The 23,431-nt window shown below is 40.5% G+C and overlaps 1 protein-coding gene across 7 annotated transcripts in view; it reads right to left on the reverse strand.

Annotated features, from left to right (window-relative positions):
- Positions 1 to 23,431, reverse strand: part of ADGRL2 (adhesion G protein-coupled receptor L2) — a 480,081-nt gene that overhangs the window by 253,459 nt on the left and 203,191 nt on the right. For 2 of the 7 annotated variants that reach the window (XM_038412994.2, XM_038412998.2), the window contains one exon: positions 20,711 to 20,833. The exons of the other annotated variants lie outside the window; for them this stretch is intronic. The gene's annotated coding sequence lies outside the window, so the exon portion shown is untranslated. The remainder of the gene's footprint in view (positions 1 to 20,710; positions 20,834 to 23,431) is intronic. 7 annotated transcript variants of the gene reach the window in all.

Below are 23,431 nucleotides of genomic sequence, written 5' to 3' on the forward strand. Positions count from 1 at the left end.
AGATGACAGATACAGAGGCAGCTGTGGGAGTGACTCCTGTAGTGAAAGACACATTGAGGATGACTGGATGTGGAAGCTGTGGTATGTACATGATCCTGGAGGGGGGAACCAGTAAGAGTTTTTTCTGCATGAAATGCCGTCTGATAGAGCTGATGGAGGAAAAGATCCGAGGTTTGGAGATGCAGGTGGAAAGTCTGGTTGAGTTTAGGAAGGGGTTTGAGCAGATGATGGAGCAAAGATATGAGGTATCTGAAGGGAAAAGCTCAGACTCACGGATGGAAGCAGGGCTGGGGAATTTTGAGGAGAGACTGGGTGAGGAAAGTGGTCAGTGGAAACATGTGACTCAAAGAACCAGGCAGAGGAAAAGATGGGCTAGTGAAGGAGAAATAGAGCTTAGGAACAGGTTTGCAGAGTTGGAAAATGAAGAAGGGGCTCAGCAGGTACTTGTTGAAGGTGGAAGGGTAAGGAAGAAGAGAAGAGAGGCTAGTCCTATAGGAAAAGGGGAAGAGTCAAGGGAGACTACACCAAATATGAGCCCCAGGAGGATACAGGATGGGTTGAAGAATATTGTAAGGGAAAATAGGAATGGAAAAAACTTGCAGGGAACAGGGGAGAGACTGGAGAATAGCACTGTCACCAGGAAAAGGCAGGTCTATGTGATCGGGGACTCTTTATTAAGAAGAATAGACAGGCCTGTAACTAGAGCTGATCCTGAGAATAGAAGGGTGTGCTGTCTTCCGGGTGCTAAGATACGGGATGTAGACCTGAGGTTGAAAAGGATCCTAAAGGGAGCGGGAAAGAATCCCCTAATTATCCTTCATGTGGGAACAAATGATACGGCTAGATTCTCGCTGGAAAGTATTAAGGGAGACTATGCTAGGCTGGGGAAGACGCTTAAGGAAATTGAGGCTCAGGTGATCTTTAGCGGGATCCTTCCTGTTCCTAGAGAAGGGCAACAAAGGTGTGACAAGATTATGACTGTCAACAGATGGCTTAGGCAGTGGTGCTATAAGGAGGGCTTTGGGATGTATGGCCACTGGGAGGCATTCACGGACAGAGGACAGTTCTCTCGGGATGGACTTCATCTGAGTAGGGAAGGAAATAGACTTCTAGGATCGAGGCTGGCACAACTGATAAAGAGAGCTTTAAACTAGGAATTAGGGGGAGATGGATGGGAGATGTCCAGAAAATCTCCACGCCAAATTTTAGCATTGAGAGGGAAGAAGATGAAGTAAGAAAGGATACAGCCGTGGGTAGGAGAATGTATATAAGGAGCGAGGGCAGTGTGGATACTAGTCTAATAGGTTATACTGGCTGTAGAATGACTGTGCCTAATAGGGTACAAAATGTGAGCGAGGCCAAACAGCAAAAATTAAGATGTTTATACACCAATGCGAGGAGTCTAGGTAACAAAATGGAGGAACTAGAGCTACTGGTGCAGGAAGTGAAACCAGATATTATAGGGATAACAGAAACCTGGTGGAATAGTAGTCATGACTGGACTACAGGTATTGAAGGGTATGTGCTCTTTAGGAAAGACAGAAACAAAGATAAAGGGGGTTGAGTAGCATTGTATATCAATGATGAGGTAGAATGTAAAGAAATAAGAAGCGATGCAATGGATAAGACAGAGTCCGTCTGGGCAAAAATTACATTGGGGAAGAAAACTAGTAAAGCCTCTCCTACGATAGTGCTTGGGGTGTGCTATAGACCTCCGGGATATAATTTGGATATGGATAGAGCCCTTTTTAATGTCTTTAATAAAGTAATGGAATAACTAATGGAAACTGCGTGATCATGGGAGACTTTAACTTTCCAAATATAGACTGGAGGACCAGTGCTAGTAATAATAATAGGGCTCAGATTTTCCTAGATGCGATAGCTGATGGATTCCTTCATCAAGTAGTTGCTGAACCGACTAGAGGGGATGCCATTTTAGATTTAATTTTGGTGAGTAGCGAGGACCTCATAGAAGAAATGGTTGTAGGGGACAATCTTGGCTCAAGTGATCATGAGCTAATTCAGTTCAAACTAAATGGAAGGATTAACAAAAATAAATCTGCAACTAGGGTTTTTGATTTCAAAAGGGCTGACTTTCAAAAATTAAGGAAATTAGTTAAGGAGGTGGATTGGACTGAAGAACTTGTGGATCTAAAGGTAGAGGAGGCCTGGGATTACTTTAAATCAAAACTGCAGAAGCTATCAGAAGCCTGTATCCCAAGAAAGGGGAAAAAATTCATAGGAAGGAGTTGTAGACCAAGCTGGATGAGCAAGCATCTTAGAGAGGTGATTAAGAAGAAGCAGAAAGCATACAGGGAGTGGAAGATGGGAGGGATCAGCAAGGAAAGCTACCTAATTGAGGTCAGAACATGTAGGGATAAAGTGAGACAGGCTAAAAGTCGAGTACAGTTGGACCTTGCAAAGGGAATTAAAACCAATAGTAAAAGGTTCTATAGCCATATAAATAAGAAGAAAACTAAGAAAGAAGAAATGGGGCCGCTTAACACTGAGGATGGAGTGGAGGTTAAAGATAATCTAGGCATAGCCCAATATCTAAACAAATACTTTGCCTCAGTCTTTAATAAGGCTAAAGAGGATCTTGGGGATAATGGTAGCATGACAAATGGGAAGGAGGATATAGAGGTAGATATTACCATATCTGAGGTAGAAGCAAAACTGAAACAGCTTAATGGGACTAAATCGGGGGGCCCTGATAATCTTCATCCAAGAATATTAAAGGAATTGGCACCTGAAATTGCAAGCCCATTAGCAAGAATTTTTAATGAATCTGTAAACTCAGGAGTAGTACCGAATGATTGGAGAATTGCTAATATAGTTCCTATTTTTAAGAAAGGAAAAAAAAGTGATCCAGGTAACTACAGGCCAGTTAGTTTGACATCTGTAGTATGCAAGGTCCTGGAAAAAATTTTGAAGGAGAAATTAGTTAAGGACATTGAAGTCAATGGTAAATGGGACAAAATACAACATGGTTTTACAAAAGGTAGATCGTGCCAAACCAACCTAATCTCCTTTTTTGTAAAAGTAACAGATTTTTTAGATAAAGGAAATGCAGTGGATCTAATTTACCTAGATTTCAGTAAGGCATTTGATACCATGCCACATGGGGAATTATTAGTTAAATTGGAGAAGATGGGGATCAATATGAACATCAAAAGGTGGATAAGGAATTGGTTAAAGGGGAGACTGCAACGGGTCCTACTGAAAGGCGAACTGTCAGGCTGGAGGGAGGTTACCAGTGGAGTTCCTCAGGGATCGGTTTTGGGACCAATCTTATTTAATCTTTTTATTACTGACCTTGGCACAAAAAGTGGGAGTGTGCTAATAAAGTTTGCAGATGATACAAAGCTGGGAGGTATTGCCAATTCGGAGAAGGATCGGGATATTATACAGGAGGATCTGGATGACCGTGTAAACTGGAGTAATAGTAATAGGATGAAATTTAATAGTGAGAAGTGTAAGGTTATGCATTTAGGGATTAATAACAAGAATTTTAGTTATAAATTGGGGACGCATCAATTAGAAGTAACGGAAGAGGAGAATGACCTTGGAGTATTGGTTGATCATAGGATTACTATGAGCTGCCAATGTGATATGGCTGTGAAAAAACCTAATGTGGTTTTGGGATGCATCAGGAGAGGCATTTCCAGTAGGGATAAGGAGGTTTTAGTACCGTTATACAAGGCACTGGTGAGACCTCACCTAGAATACTGTGTGCAGTTCTGGTCTCCCATGTTTAAAAAGGACGAATTCAAGCTGGAGCAGGTACAGAGAAGGGCTACTAGGATGATCCGAGGAATGGAAAACTTGTCTTATGAAAGGAGACTTAAGGAGCTTGGCTTGTTTAGCCTAACTAAAAGAAGGTTGAGGGGAGATATGATTGCTCTCTATAAATATATCAGAGGGATAAATACAGGAGAGGGAGAGGAATTATTTCAGCTCAGCACCAATGTGGACACAAGAACAAATGGGTATAAACTGGCCACCAGGAAGTTTAGACTTGAAATCAGACGAAGGTTTTTAACCATCAGAGGAGTGAAGTTTTGGAATAGCCTTCCAAGGGAAGCAGTGGGGGCAAAAGATCTATCTGGTTTTAAGATTCTACTTGATAAGTTTATGGAGGAGATGGTATGATGGGATAATGGGATTTTGGTAAGTAATTGATCTTTAAATATTCAGGGTAAATAGGTCAAATCCCCTGAGATGGGATATTAGATGGATGGGATCTGAGTTACCCAGGAAAGAATTTTCTGCAGTATGTGGCTGGTGAATCTTGCCCATATGCTCAGGGTTTAGCTGATCACCATATTTGGGGTCGGGAAGGAATTTTCCTCCAGGGCAGATTGGAGAGGTCCTGGAGGTTTTTCGCCTTCCTCTGTAGCATGGGGCATGGTTGACTTGAGGGAGGCTTCTCTGCTCCTTGAAGTCTTTAAACCATGATTTAAGGACTTCAATAGCTCAGACATGGGTGAGGTTTTTCATAGGAGTGGGTGGGTGAGATTCTGTGGCCTGCGCTGTGCAGGAGGTCGGACTAGATGATCAGAATGGTCCCTTCTGACCTTAGTATCTGTGAATCTATGAATCTATGAAGCCAGCATTCCACCCCAGATATGGCTGTATTTCTGAAGTAGGTGGGCAGTTTGTAAAATTCATAAAAGACTTTGGAATCTTTGAATGAAAGGTCCTATCCCATTATGACTGTTATTAAGAGATAATTGACGATAACCTAGTTGATTAAGTAAATTCTTTCCTTCTTCAGCGGATATTTAGACATGCCACATCTGGTTAGAGGAAGGGGAAATAAAGGAGCACAGCATATAGACCTTTAATTAACCACCTAATTCTCAATGCAGGAGCAGTTTATAGTTCTTTAGAAATTATTTAAGAATACTTCTTGTTGATAGAGACAAATTGAGACATCTCCTTTAACAGCTCATTAAGACTTAGAGGTGTTTGGAATGCAGTGTCTATATACTTATGGGTAATGAACAAAATTGTAACTATGAACTCCCAGAAGGATTCCTGTAAATGGTAACAAATGAAACAATAGTTCTTTGCAGAGGCCAGCAGAGTCACCCATTCAGGTCCTTTAAAAAGCTCTGCCTGGCAGAAATAAAGAAGTTCACTGTCTATGCAGGTAATACAATTTCCACGTGGATGGCACATTATCCATAGGAGTAAAAAGAAAAGGAGTACTTGTGGCACCTTAGAGACTAACAAATTTATTTGAGCATAAGCTTTTGTGAGCTACAGCTCAGTTCATCGGATGCATTCAGTCTCTAAGGTGCCACAAGTACTCCTTCTCTTTTTGCGAATACAGACTAACACGGCTGCTACTCTGAAACCTATCCATAGGAGTGTAGTTGTTCTTCCAAATGGGCACCGGCTCTGATCCTTCAAAGACTTAAGTAGCTGTTTAATTTATGCACTCTGAGTAATTCCATTGACTTAACAGGACTATTGAATGCAGAAAGTTAAGCAGCTGCATAAGTCTTGGCAGGATTGGGGACATAGATTTGCTAGTTTTCAAACTGTGGGCTATGGACAACTTGATTGTCTGAGGAGCACTTGCTGGAGTTCGCTTGCCTTATTTTTTAGCTGTCAAATTGCATTAATAGAGAACTAAAACATCATTAAATACACCATTTCCATATTAGAAATTGCTGCAGTTGCCACGGGTAGAAAACTGTCCTTTTTCAGGGAATGATACAGAGCTCCAGTGGTACTAGTGCGAATAAGAGTTTTTACTCTCAGACCCATATTGGGTTCAAATTGAGATGCTTCATAAACAATTTACAAAGAAATTACAAGTTGTTCACCACTTAATGATTACGGCTTTTTGGCAGGCTAAAAACTAAGCTTATCACTAGTAAACCATTAAAATTGATAATCTTCATCTTATTTTGCCAACTGGACTAGTTAGCAATAGTAAGTAGTCTCCACAGGATTCAGCCTTTATCTCCTGGTACAGTTCTCTTTTCAGTGACACAAGCAGTAGTCAAAGTTCTATGCTGAGCTAACTTCATAATCCTAAATGAGAGGCTGCTGAGACCAATTCTGCAGCTCTTCTTTTGTGGCTGAGCATATGTATTTCAAAATTTTTCTTCCCATCATTCCCTAGCTCTCTCTCTGCTATATTTAGGATTCAATGTTCATTTCTGAACATTTAATTGCTTTTGTTCCACATTTGAGTCACAGTAGGTCAAATGTGCTCCAGACTATTTTGTTAGACTTGTTAAAATCAAATCGAAACTGAATGATTAACTATTTGAATCATCTCTTCTTTTTTTTTTTTAAACAGGAAAGTAAACAAGTACTTGTCTAAGGCTCCACCTGCTTTGCTGCTGTTATGGTGCTGTGCATATCAGAGGAAAAACAATTCCCCCTTCTCAAGGCTGAACTAAAATTAGGCTCCACCTGCAAGATGTTAGTGAAATCTTACACAGCTGCATTCCAGAGACAAGTTCCACAGATTGCTTTTGGAAAGAGCTGTGCATTTCGAGCAAAATCAAAATGAAACTTGTTAGCTTTTTCTGCCTAACTTTCCAAAAATGCATTATTAATGATAAATGTAATTATTATCACACTAATCATGCTGATAAGTAATCTCAAAAATAGAACCATTTAAAATGTAATTTTACACCCACATCCCACTGTATTTAACCACTTCTTCCCAAATGCAGGCAGTAATCATAATAATACTTAGCACTTAGATGGCATTTTATTCATTTAAAAGTATTTCTATGGCACTCATCACCAAACCTCACTTTATTTTCTTTATTATATCTACAAAGTGATGCACTGACATTAACAAATTAATCCTGACAACACTCCAGTGAAAAGGGGCTGAGCCTAATCATGCACGACTTATCAAGGAAAACTCCCAGATTCTACAATCTTGACTCACATGGAGTAGTAGCCTACCCTCTGAGTTAATTCCATTGAAATGAATACTACTCAAAGTGAGCAGTAAAACTGTGGAAATCTAGACCACAAAGATTACAGAACTCTGCTGTATGGGCCCAATTCTTCAACTTTGAAGCCAAAGGAAGTTTTGTCATTGACTTCAACAGGATCAGGACCTAAATAAGGTCTTCCATGTCTCTTTTTGGCATTTATATGTAAATGGCAGATATGCAAACGTGAAATCACTAAATTAATCTGTACAATTGTAACCACAGCAGCCCTGTAAAAAAAATCAGAATTTCATTTGAAAATTTTCCCCGTCTTTATTTTTTAAAACGCAATGGGTTTTCAAGCCTTCTCATTCTAAAAATAAAGCTGATGGGCATTATAGTCTTCACATTTAAGACTGAACTGAAATTTGTGACTAGTTACTTTTATTTGCATATGTATACTTCTAATGTTTACAGAAAGGCAATTGTTTATATAATGATATTTGTAGCTGCTTAAATATAAAATGTAGATTCAGTTGACATAAGTTAGTTAAGTTAGTTGACATAAGATGAAAGTACATAGAAAGTATTTTGGTTAGGATTTGAGCAGCTGATTTACAGTTGAAATTAAATGAATGAGAAAATACGTTCTCAAAATAAGGTTCTGTGATTTGCAGTATCATTAATTATCAGTCTGGACCAGTTGTAAAGCAATATAATTGGTACAATTTGTTGGTTTTTTTAAGTAACTCTAGATTGACCCACAATGGGCTGGTAATTCCATAATTTATTTTCCATTTTAGGATATTATAGCATGCTAGTAATTGAATCAAAGGAGGCTAACCAACTGGCACTGCCTGAGTAAACATTTTGTTCACTATGCTGCCCAATTGTTACTGACAACAAAAAAATATAAAAAGAGGTTTAGCTTTCAGTTCCTAGATAGTGAGCTCCTCTCTCTTTCCACACTGCAGGCCATTAAAGACTGCTCCCTGAGACTGAGTAATTCTAGGGCACAATATAACAAAGGATTCAGTCCACTAGCAGTGTGGGAGTGGACTGGGGGCACTTAGATAAGTTTCATTCACTGTAGTAGCCCTAGGGAACAGTGCATCAAGCCAGCTGCACTGGCTCAGTTCATGGTGTAACTTTACACTTTTTCCCTTTAAATTGCTACTAATCCCTTGGGTTTACATGTTTTTTTGGGCTGCATCAGAGAAAAGCAGTGTGAAATTGCCTGAAAGCCTCCTTATAAATAAGACTTATGATATAGACCAGTTCTGTTGATGAAAAGACTGAAAGAAAGCCCTTGAGGATCACAAGAACACTGTGATTTTTTTGTCTCTATTTAATGACTGATAACTAAAAAACCCCAAACAAACAAACAAAACAATTCCCCCGCCGCACCCGCCCCACAACCTTTCCTAACTAGGTTAAAGTCTCTCTGGCCCACTTTTGTTCAATTGAAAACAATATGTCCACAACAAAGCTGAACATTACATTAGCTGTAATGACAGGTTTCAAAGTAGCAGCCGTGTTAGTCTGTATTCGCAAAAAGAAAAGGAGTAATTGTGGCACCTTAGAGACTAACAAATTTATTAGAGCATAAGCTTTCGTGAGCTACAGCTCACTTCATCGGATGCATTCGATGAAGTGAGCTGTAGCTCACGAAAGCTTATGCTCTAATAAATTTGTTAGTCTCTAAGGTGCCACAAGTACTCCTTTTCTATTAGCTGTAATGTAAATCCATCTTTTTACTAAAAAAATGCTTCTTGTTTAAAGCCCTCTCTTATTATCTGAGGATTTTTAATGTAGTGGGACGAATTCAAAGGTGGTGTGAGTGGGTGCAGCTTCACTGAAGTCAATATGAGAGGTGCTCACCAATACCCAGTCTGGATTTAGCCTGGTATCTTCCTATTAAATGAGCCGTGCACAACTGAGTAAACCACATGGCACTAGACTTGCATCGCTAACATTATCTGCATCAGACAAACTCAGCAAGGGTGAAAATCAGAGCAGAGGGCCCCTATAATTTCTTGTGCACTATTTAAGCCTTAGTTAAGACCTTAAGAGTGAGAGTCTTAAACAGGGTTTACATCGTGCATGGGGCCTTGGGCATGTCCTCTCTCAGAAGTCAATTTCGCCCAAGGGAAATTTTCAGGACTGCAAAAGAAGAGCATTTCTGATGTGAATGTCTGTTTTACCATGCAATCAAAGTTAAGACTACTAGAAGTTGGAAAAGATAGAACTTTCAGAACTTATGTGAGTTATGGGGATGGGCAAACTGGTCTCATGAAAATGAGAGCCAGCTATGCCTTTGCTTAGAACTTTACGGGGGCAACATACAGGACTATGGATTTTCAGATTCTGGCCAAGATCAGAGGTATTTGAAATTACACAAGATAGCCTGATTTCCTGGGTTCCTGCCTGACTGCTTAGCTAATCCCAGCTTCTGAAATGAACTGAGTTCAGTAGTCTAGTACAGGGATCAGCAACCTTTGGCACGTAGTCCGTCAGGGAAATCCGCTGGCGGGCTGGGATGCTTTGTTTACCTGCAGCGGCCACAGGTTCGGCCGATCACAGCTCCCTCTGGCTGCGGTTCACTATTCCAGGCCAATGGGGGCTGTGGGAATGGCGTGGGTCGAGGGATGGGTTGGTTGCCCCTTCCCACAGCCCCCACTGGCCTGGAACAGCGAATTGCAGCCAGTGGGAGCTGTGATCAGCTGAACCTGCGGAAGCTGCAGGTAAACAAACCGTCCCAGCCCGCCCGTAGATTTCCCTACGGGCCACGTGCCAAAGATTGCCAATCCCTGGTCTGATATCTTGTCATCTTGTTGACCATTTTGAATAGCAATGGTGCTAGCATGTTGAGGGTTCCAGTCCTAATGGTACAGACCTAGAATGCCTGATAAGTAAGGCTACAATTTTGCCATGGATATTTGTAGTAAAAGTCATGGACAGGTCATGGGCAATAAACAAAAATTAACAGAAGCTGTAACCTGTCCCGGACTTTTACTAAAAACATCACTGACAAAATGGGGAGGGAGGAGTGTCCAGCAGCAGCTGGGAGCTGCGGGGACCCCTTTTCCCAGTGGCTGGAAGCTGCAAGGGGGTCCTTCGCCGACGTGGATGGGCAGCAGGTGACAGACATAAAACTATGTCTAAGATGAGGGTTCATTGATAAATAAGCTATTGGTGTGTTTATTGGCATATATTAAAATACAACATCACCTGGATAAGCATGAGTTTCAACAATCAGTCTCTCTTTGGGAATATTGTCACTGATTTCATTCAATGGGATCAGGATCATACCTGAAATGCCTAAGTATAATGAGAGAAATGACTACCCAAAAGTGATGAACAGGAGTTCAGTGTCCAAATGAGATATCTGAAAATAATTCCTTGGAAGTTACCCCAAGTTCTGTCTCATTAACATCCACCTACTTTCACTGTCTCTGACTCAAGGAATATTAACATCCACCTGGTAGATCAACTATAGAGTGGTTGTTTTGTGAAAAGTATTTACCCACAAGTGATAGGCTGTTCTTGTCTTTTATCATTTTCCTGTGGAAGTTCATTTGAGAACATAGTGATTGTCTCGTTTCACCCACAGAGTTATTATTAGGGCATTTAGTGAACTGAATGAGGTTCACCACATGTGATAGGCATGTGTAGACCCACGGATCTTGAAAGATGTGTTGATCATTGTAGCAGTTGAGATATATCTGCAGGTTTTGCATCTGTTGTTCTGGAAGGCTCTGGTGACACTTTGAGTTGGGGTATCATGGTCTGAGGGAAGCTTGCTGCTGATTTTAGAGAGGTAAGGGTGTGGTAGAAGGCCAGAAGTGAGGGTTCAGGAAAGATTTATTTCAGGGTGGGATCTCCATTGAGTATGGGTTGTAGTTGTTCGATGATACTCCTATGGGGTCCAGTGTGGAGTGGTAAGTGACAATTAGGGCTGTGTGGTCAGAGTGGGTTTTACTTCTGTATTGAGGCAGGTTCTCTTAGGGTATCTGGGTGGCCCATTCCATGATGTGATCTACTTCTCTGGTGGAGTGTCCTTGTTTGGTGAAGCAGTTTTAAGTGTGTTAAAGTGCATATCCCAGACTTTATCCTCAAAGGATATTCTGCGGTATCTGAGTGCCTAGCTGTGGAGAACAGATTTCTTGGTGTGTTTGGGGCAGTTACTGGATCTATGAAGACAAGTGTGGTGATCTCTGGGTTTCTTGTATATGGTTGTCTTTAAGGTTCCATTGTTGAAGTGGATCATTGTATCCAGGAAGTTTATGCTAGTGTGGGAGTGTTCCAGAGAGAGTTTAATGGATGGGTTGTTGAAGTTCTGGTGGAAATCTATGAGGGAGTCTGGCCCATTTGTCAGGTAATCCTGAATATGCGCTCAGATTATGCAATAAATATTTGGGCAATTCAGGTCAGACATTTTTTTCCAGAGTTGGCAGTGGCTAACTTCTTTTATTCCCAATACAACAAAAGATCTATTATCACACATGTAAGTTGTTCTGTAGGGAAGATGTTCTTTCACTTAGGGCACTTCTTCACTGGCAATGTTAAAGCTGCCGCGGCAGCACTTTAACGTGGCTTGTGTAGTCACCGGCTCTAAAAAAAAAACCTCTGTGAGAGGCTGGTGCACTGTCTATACTGGTACTTTTCAGCGCTGATACTTGCAGTGCTTGGGGGTGTGTTTTTTCACACTCCTGAGCAAGACAGTTGCAGTGCTGTAAAGTGCCAGTGTAGGCAAGCCCTTAAACTGAAATAGTTTGAGTTCATTGGAGAGTTCTGAGCCACTATAAGCTGATGAGAAAAATCATGTGTTTTTCTTTCTTTTTTTCGCAGTGAAAAACTGTGATGGTGCATTAGTGAATTTTATTGCTGGTGCTGCTCTTCGTCTTCGACATTAAAATGTGCCTGTTACCGTTTATCTCAATTGTCCCTTTAGTACACTGAGGTTTCTGGAAAAAGAAGGCATTCTGTTTTATGCTATGTACCTGTCCTAAAAGAGGCAGATGAGGAAAACATGACATGGCCTCAAGCACTTTGTTTATCAGAGCATTCTTCCAGCAATGCATGTCTCTATATAGTGGATGTTGGCTTTGACATGCAGATCAAGCCGGATTGTCAATACATAGTCGGCCGTTTCTGAACATTCCATTCATTCCACAGTGGGACTCCTTTGATTTCAGTGTGGCTTACTCTTGGCTCCCTTTTGTAACTTGGTATCTTGCCATTGTCCCTTTGGCACAATTCCTCCTCAGCAGAGGTACTTTCCGAATTTGATTTCTCAAACACAATTTCTCCTTCCTCCTTTCCTGTCCCATCAAAAAGATTCAGTGCCTTTACTTCACCCCCTTCTCCTTCCCCCCCCCCCGCCCCGACCCCGACCCCAGACAATTAGCTGCTATCAGATTCTCTCCAGTTTGGTGGGAGATTTTTTGGGCTAAGAGTAAATGAGGAAAAACTAGTGAGTCTGGTTTGCACTGTCTTAATGTGTGTAGTGTTTTCCTAGTGAAGTAGACTAAGAAAGTAGACTGGGGCATTGGTCCCGTTCAATAGTTTGATGGTTATTTGATTTCCCAGTTGATAGCTAATACTGAGAGTTATTTAGAGATGTTAGCAGAGGAGGTAGCACATCCATTAAACTTATTTATTTGATAAACCAGTAGAACCCTCACAGCATGACAAAGTGGGATCTCCGCAAGGCATTAGGGACAGCTTTCTCTCCCATTTCCCCATCCCCTGTAGAGGGCCACATCCACACCCTGAGCTCAAGAACTGCCTCTGGACTGGTAACATCTGGAGTGCAAGGACCATTGACTCTATGGTCTACTCTAGGCTAGCAGCTGAGTCACTCCCAAACAAAGGGAGAGCTAGCCTGTAATGGTCCTTAAAATGTGATACAGGATCCCTGTATCTCTCCCCCTCTCCCAGCCCCGGCCATGCCTTGGAGTTTTGGGAGCTTTCATTCAGCTGCTGTACCTCTGCACTCCCCCCCCCCAAACATGGATTTCCTTCTGCAACATTTTGTAACTGCCAATAACTATTTCCAGTGCTGCGCCCCCATTAATCACTGTGCAAGTGCACAAGCAAAGAGGGTTTTCTGGCATGATAAGGTGTTTGGGAAGTTGCAGTTGATAAATAAAATAATTTTAATTCTAATCAAGAGCCAGGAAAACAAATTAACACGTTTTAAATGGAAAAGGACAAAAGCATTTAGGAGTTATAGAATAATTTCAAGTTTTAAGAGTTATTCTTAAAGAGCTAGTCTCCATTATAAAAAATTGACAATACAGAACCTAAGATAAATAATACCTTAAAGATTTTCCCAAGTAATTTTTTGTTATATTTTTTATTTAGGAATTTTCGGGGAGTTATTTTCCCAGCCAGTTTCACATACTGAATTTTATTTGTCTCACAGTAACAGAGAAACTGGAATGGTTGCTGTTAATGCTGGGAAGGAAAAAAAAACCTAAACACAAAACCACCAACCACAAACCACTCATCACATGACATGAGTGATTTATGCATGGCAACAGGAAGGTTTTATAAAGGTTCCCCTAGGCAACTACTCTGGGATTGGTTTGAACAAGTCTGAACTACCAGTCTCACTGGTGGCCTGTACAGTGATGTGTCTGTTATAAAATATATGACTAACTTTGGAGAGTCAGGTATCGTACATCCAAAGATGCCCCCAAATTGTCCAAATCGGTTTGGTTTGTCTCTTATTTACAAGCCTGCTTACATTTCAGACATAGATCCTGTAAGTTCATCGACGTGGGCTAGCAATGCTCTTAAGCCTCATAGTAAAGTTCTTAATGGTATTTAAAAGCAGCAAAACAAGAACAAACAAAATTGTGTTGTATGTAGAATATGTGCCATTAAGGGCCACATTGGACCTAGCTCTGTAAGTACATGCACAAGGAGGGGAAGATCCAAAGGGTTCCCCAATACATCCTAGCACAAGGATTCAGACTCAATCTCAGTCCTGAGTTTGGGATCTACTCTTCCCAAATTACTCTGTTATCTTCCTCCGCATTAGGCAACAGAGGTAGTCCTGACTGGACATGCAACACTTTGACTACATCTACATTGCACAACACTTACAGCAGCACATAGGGTACATGTAGCTACACACCGGAGTGAACTACAGTCTGCGTCCACATATTGGACTTTGTAGCTACATATGGCAGTGAAAGTCTCTGGCAGAGAGAGGCAGCAGGAAAGGGTTCGGCCGTAGGGTGCTGGTGGAGACTTTCCCTGCTGCCTCTCTCCTCCAAAATTTTTCCTGACTGCGGAGCCTTTCCCTGTCTTTATTCTGCTTGCCTACATCTACACTGCTGTTATATCCATGCTAAGGAGGCATGTAGCATTTGTATTCTGTTTGCTGTCAAAAGGCTGTGCAGTGTAGATGTATCTTTTGTACAGTCTTGACTGTTCTGACCAACATAACCCGTGAACTTCTGCAGGAATTATACTTTCCTCAGGCACAATGCCTCTGGGAGCTCTCAAGAAGTAGTATGATTCTGCATCTGCCACTGTAGAGTGTACCTTAAAGGCAGAATTCTAGTCCTAAATTAATACTATCTAATTTATATTTCATACATTTTGTACCAGTATTCTTTTCTTAAAGTTTGATTGGATCCTCTTCAATTATCATAGCACTAATCTACTTGATATGTAATGAAAGATGTTCATTAACAAGTTCTTTTTAAATATGTCAGTTCCCCACAACAATACATAGTTAACATTAATAGTTAGATGTGTAGCCCCATCATCATCGAGGTTGTGTAAAAGCTTGTTCAAAGTCAAAAATGATTTGGAGAGGGAAATTTTGGAGATGACAGCTGTTCAAATCTCATAAAAAAAGCACACTACTCTTCTATTTCATTACATTTTTACTTCTTGATTCTAATATGTATCCTGGAAATCTGCTTGCCTCAGAATATCACTGAAGCAGCCTGTGAGAAGCCATATAAAGATAAGACATTGCTACATCACTGATGATATATTAATATGTAAAAGGATCCAGATGGCAATTGTCAAATAAATACGGACTGTAAGTGACCTTGATGATTTCTTCCTGGGTGACTAGTGATAAGCATGAAGCCACCCTTTGTGTTTTCCTTCATTTGAAGTTGGCATTTCCCCCTCCCCCCCAAAATATAAAGAAGATACCATTATTATTGTAAGAATAAAACATAAGAAAGTTCTCAAACTAGGTAGCAAGTAGAGGCCCACTGAAAAACCAGCCATACTCATGGAAGCTCCCTTCAAATCCACTTGCAACTATCAAATTAATTCCATGAAATGGGATGTTTTATTTTTAATTGACCCTACAGTGTTGCTTAAACTGAACCAAACAAATGAAAGAATGCTATTTCCCCATATTCAGCCTCTTCTTCTTCTCCTCCTCCCATTTTCTTCTTTCCATTCTGCTGTTGTCAGGGGATAAAGCAATGCTCCATTTTCTGCAATACTTTATGCCAAATCCTATTCTCTTGACTCACAAAAGTAGTCTTCATTGGTTGAAGGCCCTAAGATTTCTTAGCTCTGAGCCAGAGGCCACTGAGAATACAGAGAGTCCACAAAACTGCACACAGAACTCACAAAGACATCAGTAGGGATCTACATGTGGATATGGGGCAGTGTTATTGCCAGAGTTTGTGGTGAGGAAAGGTTAGTATCTCTCTGAGATCAGACACAGCTCACCGGTAAAGAATCAGCATGGGTACGATATAATACATATAAGGGAGTAAATATTCAAAGTTTGAGGCCTTGCTTCACCTTTTTGCCATCACAATTTATACCTATAAACATGAGTTGCCGGCACAGATCTGAATGCTTATCCACCCTCATTTGCTCCTCACCAGTTGAGTAGTTAGAGGTGTAAATACTCAGTTTCGTGCCTGTCATTGAACGATGAGTGCAAAATGCAGGCACAAATTTTGCAGGTGCAAGTGATGGGGCTCATTGAGAGACTGACAATGGCAGATTTTTACTGCTACAGTCTGTGCTTTTACAACCAAATCATTGTAAAGCACCACATAAAAATATCCTGAAGGGGAAAATGGATAAGAACAATGAACAACTTTCTTCCAGCAAAACTAATGTGAGGCAGCCAAGCACAGCACTGGGGGAGGCACTATTATTGCCTCTCTCTTGACATATGAGTCAGAGACAAGAGTTTGGCTGAAGCTAGGAAACAGAGGGACTTAACTTATGAAGTTGACAAAATAGTGATTTTCCCTGAGTTGAAAGAGACCACACAGGCTTTCAGAAACAAAACAAAACATTGGCAGGTGTCAAGTAACACTTTCTGGATGTGACTGCAGAAGCTTCTATTCTATTCCCCTCCAGACTCTGAGTTATAGTTTAAGGAGGCCTGTATTTTCTTGAATTGATTCTCAACAGTCAGCTTGCTGGAGAAGACCAAAAAGGAGGAAGGAATATAAACCCATTGTTGAAATCCTAGGAAGGTAAAACTAGATACACCGCAGTGCTATGCAGTTAAAGACTGTGGGGAAAGATCCTCAGTTGATGTACATTGTCATAGCTCCATTGAAGTCAATTTACATTAGCTGAGGATCTGTCAGATCCCAATCCCATCAAAATCAATGACAAAGCTACTATTGATTTCAATGGCAACAGAATTTTACTTCCTGTAGGGACAATCCCACAAGCCCTATTCATTACTAAAGTACATTTCCTATTGATTTCAAAACTCCCAACGAAGACAATCAGACTTGTGCTTGGGTAAAGAATTAATAATGGCTGCAGGAATAGGCCCTGTAAGATGTCAGGAAATATAACATTTGCAGTGTTGTTGTAGTCCTGTTGGTCCCAGGATATAAGACAGACAAGGTGGGTGAGGTAATATCTTTTATTGGGCCAACTTCTGTTGGTGAAAGAGACAAGATTTTGAGTTCCCTGTGGTCCAATAAAAGATATCACATAACCCACCTTGTGTCTCTCAGGAAATATAATGACTAATGGTTGCAACAAAAAGATGAAGAACTAAATACTTCCACTATCCCTGATCCAAATGAAGGATGGAGTAAAACAAAAATTACAGGGGAATTCAGTCATCTGCATTTACAGTTATCTTGAGAAAATGAAAATAGGAAGCACCAGAGGACCTTGTCGAAGTGATCCATATGCTATTGTGTGTTCATAAAAACCAAAGTTAAAACAAGAGGACTTACATCTAAGACATCATTTAGATAATTTTAATATCACAGATATCCTGTGCATTAAACTAAACCTCAAGAATCGGCAAGAAGATCCAAACTATGATTAACTATGCCTTATTTTTTTAAATTAGAAGTATCTTTGACATTCAAGTATAGTACTAAACAAATTACTTAAAATAAGTCTGTACTTTGTACTGAGCAGTTTGGCTTTTATGTGGACATTGTTAGCATGGAGAAACAAATGCATCTGATAAAAAGTAACAAGAGAATATGGTGGCTACAGTTTAAAAAGTGTTGTGCATAGTATAATCATGGAATCTCAGGGTTGGATGGGACCTCAGGAGGTAATCTAGTCCAACCCCCTGCTCAAAGAAGGACCAATCCCCCAATTTTTGTCCCAGATCCCTAAATGGCCCCCTCAAGGATTGAACTCACAACCCTCGCAGGCCAATACTCAAACCACTGAGCTATCCCTCCCCCATTGTTTGTTTGAGTAAGCAGAACCATTGATCAATAAGAGACAGTCCCTGGAAAGTTGTCTGGCTAATAGCAGCTATAGTATAAATCAGCCTTTATATTAAATGTGTATTTTATTGGTTCCTTGTACAGAAAATCAAAAATTAAATATATGCAGGACCATAATTACAGAATTAATGGCCAAAGCTTATACATAAAAAAGAGAGATTTCAAGAAAAATGTGTTGTAAGCATTTATTTATTTTTTTAAGGAGTAGGTTTTAAAAACAAACTTGAAATATAAAAACAATAGTTCTCTTTTTATACCAGAAAGGTCATATTCAACAATTCCCCACTGGCTTTATCCACTCTTAAGACCAAATGAACCAGGAACAGGTTTTGCCTCTTTGATTTGCCAAGACTCTGATTACCAACCTTTTGGTTCCAGCCATGAATCAGAGCTACTTGGTGTCTGTAATCAGGGGGAAAAGTTCACTTGACTAAAGTAGTTCACAAATGTAACACATCTGAGCAAGTCATTTTACTAGTTCAATGACAGTACATTCATCCACATTATTAAATGCAAACTGAAAAGGCTGTTTTCATACTTTGGAATAAAGGGCCAAGAAAATCAACAATTTCCATCCCCGCCCGTTCCCCAAGGAAAACGATATAGCTTTAGAGAAAAGCCCTTACTTCTCATCACAGATAGACATGTAATTCAAAACACAACCCCCTGCATAAATTCCTTTCTAATAAGCCATTATAAAGTAGTTGTCAACAGGGAAAAATAGTTAACCACACCTCTTGTGGGTTAGCCTGAGTGGAGAATAAAGTACTAGGCCCGCGGGATTAAAAACGCCTGGATCTTTGGGGAGCTTCCAAACATTTGCTTTGGTAACAGATAGAAAGCTCTTCAGCTCAAACTGCATTGTGATATGTTTTATTCATGGGCCATCATAAGGTCCACCAAATAGATCATCATGTTTACATCAGGCCTCCTCAGAGAAATAAATTCTTTAATAGTTGAACTGGCAGGGTCAGTCAGTACAGAGATGCCTGCCGGGCAACCAAATAATAAATAAATAAATGAAATGAAATCAAACATTGAGAGTTTAATGATGTCCTTCAGCAGTCACCAATCAATATGTTTTATCTCTCTCTGAAAAGGTCACATTAAGGTTTCATCATTTTAGTGGTATCATCCTTTTTTTTGTGGCATGAGTAATTGCGGAGGTACATGAAAAAAGCAGTCTACAAGAAACAACTTCATTGGTGTTGACAAATCTTTACAAATACTTATTTGTGATGTTGAATCTCTTTTGTGATTTGGATTCCTAGTGCCACGTGGAGTTTCCCATTGTTTGCCGCTGGAAATAAATGTTTTAACAGACCCAGCAGTACATGGGCTAGAGGCTCTCATTTCAGAGCCGACTAAACAATAGAACAACCTCATATAATAAATTTGGCAGGACTAAGGGCTTCTCATCACAGACAGACATGTAATTCTATGTTTTCTGCAAATGTATACATCTGTAGTTGTTCTGTTTATATATATGGGGCGCATTAGGTGAAACCTCATGTAGAAAAAGAAGAAGGAATATATGCCCCTTTTAATTCTCTCAGTAATTAAGTTAGGTGAAATTTGTAGAAGCTGGAGATTGATCTGATTTTTCCCTGGAAACCATCCCCTTTTCCATTCCTGTTGAAAAGTGCACTGTTGACCACATCACTGAAGCTTGGGGTCATATTCAACTCCTTCCCCGCCCCCTCAAATCCAAGTTGTCAGTAAATACTGCTATTTTTAAAAAAATCTCCAAATCTCCAGATCTCCAAAAATCTATCCATTCCTCTCCATCCACTAGTAAAACTGATATCCATGTCTTGGTCATCTCTTGTCTTGACGAGTAAAACCTTCTTTTCTTGGCATCCCCATTTTACATTTTGCTCCCCCACCAATTTATCCATAGTCCTGCTGCTTGGACCATGTATCTTCGGTGGACCCTTCTCTGGCTTCCAATTGCTCCCACATGAAGGTCAAACTTCTCCAGGACTTTATGCAATTTTGCTTTTGATCTTGGCTCTCTTTGCATACTACTGCTCATGCTGCTGTTTACACTCTGCTTACACCCTTCCACTGTAGCCATCTCCCACACTCACTTGAGAGTTTAGTGACTCTGCATCTACATTTGCTACGGCCACCCTGCCTTCATTCACATCCCTTCTCAAGGTGCAATATTTCCACAAAACCTTTCAAGGTGATCAAATAATGAGATAAATGTCTCCTTTTTTAAAAAAAGGTATCTGAACCCCTGTATAACAAAAAGGAAAGATGGTACAGTGGTTAGAGTGCTAGACTTGGCTTGAGAAGACTTGGGTTCAATTCCTTGCTCTGTCACAGACCTCCTGTGTGACTTTGGGCAAGTTACATAGTCAATCTGTGCCTCTATAAAATAAGGATAATAGCACTGCCGCATTCCCAGGGCTGTTACGAGGATAAATACATTAAAGTGTTTGAGGTGCTGAAATACCATGGTGTTGGGCACCATAAGTACATAAGAAAACTCAGTTTTGAGGTTATTGCATATCAAATATATTACGTCTGATTTGTACTGTCTGTCCAATGTAGACTGCATGTTCTTTGTAGCAGAAATTGTGGCTTTATCTAGGTGCCCAACAAATAAATAAATAGTAATTAATAAAAGTAAGGTCACTTGGGAGAGGGATAGAATTAACAGGGATGAAAATGGCAGCTCATAGTAGAAGAGTTGAGGATATTCTAAACTAACTCCATAGCTATCAATTATTGGAATCATTGCCTTAGAGAAAGGAGACCTTTGGCATGTCTTGGTCACTGGCAGGGAAAGACGCAGATATTGGTTTAAAACCCTGAGGAGGCTGAAAAGATTAAACATTTGCATGCTAGTAGCTCCAACAAATGTTTATGAATTGAAATTGTGTTTTACTTGGGAGAAATCTGCTTATTAGTTCACAAACAGCAGAAGTATTTCACTTCTTGTACAGCTTCTGTTTCCCCATTTCACCGATTCATGGCTCACTACCTAACACCCTGGCAGACAAAGAAAAACATTTTGAAAAAAATATTTTTGATACATTCTGGTATGTTAAATTCAGTTACCTGGCATCCGATTAGGCTGCTGGAAGCTAGGGTTATGCCTTGCAGCAAACATGATGAGCCATAATAAGATATAGCAAAGTTGGCCAAAAGTGTAAGCAAACATCGCCAGGCCAAGGCAGTCCACTAAAAAGACAGAGAGAGATAAAGATATGGGTCCTTCAACTGAGGAGCATACAGCACAGCACAGAGCAATACAAAAGGTAGAATAAAGTCTGTTTTACACTACTCCAATCCTGAGCTCACTCTGTGCTGATAACCTGGAATAGTGTAAATTATCTTGACGGCTACTCTAAATTACACTGGCTGCCAATGGCTAGGCACTGGGGAGGCTTAGAGAAACTCCAGCCACCTCTCCGATACTAACTGCAAGGAGAAGGGGTGCTGTAGAATTCATTATGCTGCCTCTGCAAAACCAACAATCACTCCTACCCTCTGAGGGACAGTTATGCTGGCATTATGGCATGCCAAAACATCTGCATGGCACCTGAGGATCTGGCCTCATACTATATAGATATATAGCTATCCTAATGCTCATATAAAAGATAATGGGATACCGGAAACTCAAACTCGGGGAGAAAACTTAATCAAATGAGTGAAAATTACTCTAATATTTTGGGATGCCGTGCACATGGCCTGATAGGGAGAGCAGGTGAAACCTATACTAACATATTGTTTAAAGAGAGTGGCTCCAGGAGTGGTGGAATAGGCTCATAGATACTTATTTATATTTGCCAAGGAGAAAAAAAAACCAACCTGTTGACCTCACCCTTTTCTGGCTCTGTAAGCAGAGAAGCAAAGGCAGGCATGGGCTATTTTATAGGCAGGAAAAGGCAAAAATGTTGAATTTTTCCAGAATCTGTGCAAATGTCATCTTCTGTCTGTCATTTCAGACACTTTTCATGCAGCTTTTGCAACTGTCCCTCAAACTATTAAGCAAAATCTTATTATTATTTGGGTATCAGAGGGGCAGCCATGCTAGTCTGTATCCACAAAAACAACGAGGAGTCTGGTGACACCTTAAAGACTAACAGATTTTTTGGGCATAAGCTTTCGTGGGTAAAAAAACCCCACTTCTTCAGATGCATGGAGTGAAATTTATTTTCCCAAATAAATCTGTTAGTCTTTAAGGTGCCACTGGACTCCTTGTTGTTATTATTCAGGGGAGAGTTGTAAAAGTAAGTTGAGGTCTTGCGGATCTTTGTTATATCTTTTTGGCCCACCATCTACCAAAGGGAATGTAGAAATGTTTGCTATAGAAATGTAAGACCAAACACTCAGGGGCCAAAGGAGAGGGGAGTTGGTGGGGGAAGAGAACCTTACACTGTTTGCATCTTTCCTTCCCTCACACCCAGCATTTTCAGTGCTATTTAGTAAATACAGGACATCTGCTTTATTGAGCTAGAAAAAACCTATCAGATGTAATGACAGCACTTTGGACTCTATTTTGATCTCACTTACACTCCATGCAGCTTGGAGTTTTTTTTCTGTAATTTTAATGAAAATGTGTCATAGCATATCCCTTTCATTTAAATTATGCACTGTCAGTATTTTTCCTCTTTGCAATTGAATCGCATCTCAGGAAACATGCCAATAAAAGAGGGGGCTGCAGAAAGCTGAGAGAAAGTGTTGGAGGCAGGCTCTTGACCAAATCTACACACACACACACTTCTGGAGCCTGTAAATTCCTACTGATTCTACATGGGGAGTTCCTGTCCTGAAGGGTAAATGCCACTGAATAACATTGACTTCCTGTTAAAAGGATGGTCCGTCCATGCCCGCATGACAGGTTAAATGTTATGCTCCAGGGTGGAGCATATTGTTACTTTTTCTTGACCCAAGTGGCTAGTCAAAGTTTCAGGCCCTGATGATTTCCAGTTGGGAGCAGAAATTACTGATGGCGTCTCGTATTTTCTTTGATGCAATCTTATTTGTTTACAAGGAATGTACAATCTAAGTCCCGCTTCTGTAAACACAGGAGGAACCAACAGCAAAAGGAGCAGTTTCTTAGCTTTCAGGCCCAAGTGTCTTTCAGCCAACACTCCCAAACCAGAAACTTTCTTGACTCTAGGCTTCTTCCAGGGTCACATGCACACCCTGCTTTCTTTCTCTGCTCTCAGTCTCTTTCTTTTTTTCTGGTCTATACCTCAGTTTCTCTCTCTCTCATCCCTCCCTCCCCCTGCAACACCCCTCCACCTGGCCAGAACAGTACCCAGTCAAATCCTTCACCCACAAGGCGCTAGCTTCTGGGAAGACTCCAGTAGGCTTTGGTTTTGGTGTGGCGCTGTGCCTTAACTGTTTCTTACTGCAATCTTAAGTGAAGGGCACATTTACTCAGTTTCAATGAGGTTTTAACTGAACCCATAACAAGGTTTAATGCAGCTCATAATAATATTATTCTGCTTTCAAAAATCTTCCAAAAATGGAATGTGATAAACAGAAGCAGTCTTGGAACAGTTTTAGCTAGCATGAATGGCATTCATGCATCAGTTCTACAACATAAGTCTAGAATAGGCAATTTTTAACCTCAGCTATGTCAGGGTCTGAAATTAACAGAAGTGCCTTTCATTTAATCTGCTGTAAACCCAATTTTTGGTTATACATGGGCACAGAAGCCCAGTCTTACCCATTTTTTAGCAAGAGTGATCTCTGCTCTCTTATCTCTTTTGGTGTCTCCTAACCTCTGTGCTAGTTCAGTCCATCGTCTCCTAAAATTCTCTGGCA

The sequence above is a fragment of the Dermochelys coriacea genome, chromosome 8 (genome assembly GCF_009764565.3).
Source record: "Dermochelys coriacea isolate rDerCor1 chromosome 8, rDerCor1.pri.v4, whole genome shotgun sequence".
In the NCBI taxonomy this organism is placed as follows: Eukaryota; Metazoa; Chordata; order Testudines; family Dermochelyidae; genus Dermochelys; species Dermochelys coriacea.